This window comes from Tachyglossus aculeatus, chromosome X3, assembly GCF_015852505.1.
Source record: "Tachyglossus aculeatus isolate mTacAcu1 chromosome X3, mTacAcu1.pri, whole genome shotgun sequence".
Taxonomy (NCBI): domain Eukaryota; kingdom Metazoa; phylum Chordata; class Mammalia; order Monotremata; family Tachyglossidae; genus Tachyglossus; species Tachyglossus aculeatus.
Genome location: NC_052099.1, coordinates 30223267 through 30225285, shown reverse-complemented (window position 1 = coordinate 30225285; position 2019 = coordinate 30223267).

Below are 2019 nucleotides of genomic sequence, written 5' to 3'. Positions count from 1 at the left end.
GGTGATCAGCTTGTCCCACGGGGGGCTTACAGTTTTAATCCCCATTTTACAGATGAGGTAACTGAGGCCCAGAGAAGTTAAGTGCTCTCCCAAGCGCTCTGTACACAGTAAGGGCTCAACAAATAGCATCGATCAAATGGGGTTTTCCCAGGTTGTGCTCTTTGCCCACTTTGCTACTCTTCAGATCACTAACCCTATACTTTAAAGGAAAGTAACACTTCTCTTAACTTCTCTCTTACTGAGCAGCTAATTTTCCGGAACAGAGGGACAGAGGGAGCTTTTCCTCTGGGACTTAAACTGGGGCTTCAGCATTTACTCTGAGGGGACAGAAGGTGGGAAGTGAAGGAGTTGGGAAAAGGCTGAAGACAGAGAAAGAAATACTAGAACACGAACAGAATGTTGAGACGAACACCATGAGGCTGAACAGATCGATCAATCAATCAATCGTATTTATTGAGCGCTTACTGTGTGCAGAGCACTGTACTAAGCGCTTGGGAAGTACAAGTTAGCAACATATAGAGACGGTCCCTACCCAACAGTGGCCTCACAGTCTAGAAGATAATAATAGTTATAAGCGTGTCAGACTTCAGAAAGGCAAATCTGGAGAGATGTCAGAGAGGACAACGGGAAAATGTGATGATCCATTTGGGAAGCAGGGTGCAAGCAAATAAGAATCTCCCTCAATGAATGTGCAGCAGATTGGATTTCCTCGGAGGAAGAATGCAAAGGGGAGATAATTTTCTAACGGGACTTCAGAAAGCATCACTCAGAGATGGAAAAGGAGCAGAAGGAAGCAACCAAACAAGAATCGCTGAGTTTCAACAGTGCTTCAGAGAAAGTCTGTAGGGAGCGGTCCTGGTTTCTCCATAATTCCCAACTCTGTACTTCGCCTTATGGGTCTGAAATGACTTTTTGCTCTGATTAGCAGAGCAACAGGCGAACTCAGAACCATGAGAGAGTAAAAAGCAGCTCAGCAAAGCTCACCCACTGTTTAATGGCCCCAGTATTCCCAACCTTATTTTCCATCCCACAGCCAAGGGATTGGTAACTGATGACAATACCAAGCCCTGTTCACTTTAAGACGGGTTGTTTGAGCTTGTGGAGAAGCAGCGAGGCCCTAGTGGATAGGGCACGGGCCTGGGAGAAAGAAGGACCTGGGTTCTAATCCCAGCACCGCCACTTGTCTGCTTGTGTGACCTTGGGCAAGTCATTTCACAGCGTGGCTCGGTGGAAAGAGCACGGGCTTTAGAGTCAGAGTTCATGGGTTTCTAGACTGTGAGCCCACTGCTGGGTAGGGACTGTCTCTATATGTTGCCAACTTGTACTTCCCAAGCGCTTAGTACAGTGCTTTGCACACAGTAAGCACTCAATAAATACGATTGAATGAATGAATGAATGAATGAATGAATGAGTTCAAATCCCCGCTCCACCAATTGTCAGCCGTGTGACTTTGGGCAAGTCGATTCACTTCTCTGTGCCTCAGTTCCCTCATCTGTCAAATGGGGATGAAGAATGTGAGCCCCCCGTGGGACAACCTGATCACCTTGTAACCTCCCTAGCGCTTAGAACAGTGCTTTGCACATAGTAAGCACTTAATAAATGCCATTATTATTATTATTATTATTCACTTTCCTGGGCCTCAGTGACCTCATCTGGGAATTAAGACCGTGAGCCCCATGGGGGACAGGGACTATTGGCACAGTGGAAAGAGCCCGGGCTTTGGAGTCAGAGGTCATGGGTTCAAATCTCGATTCCGCCAATTGTCAGCTGTGTGACTTTGGGCAAGTCACTTCACTTCTCTGGGCCTCAGTCACCTCATCTGTAAAGTGGGGATGAAGACTGTGAGCCCCCCGTGGGACAAACTGATGACCTTGTATCTACCCCAGTGCTTAAAACAGTGCTTTGCCCATAGTTAATGCTTAACAAATGCCATCATTATTATTATTGTTATTATGTCCAACCCGATTTCCTTGTATCTACCGCAGCGCTTAGAACAGAGCCTGGCACAAAGTAAGAGCT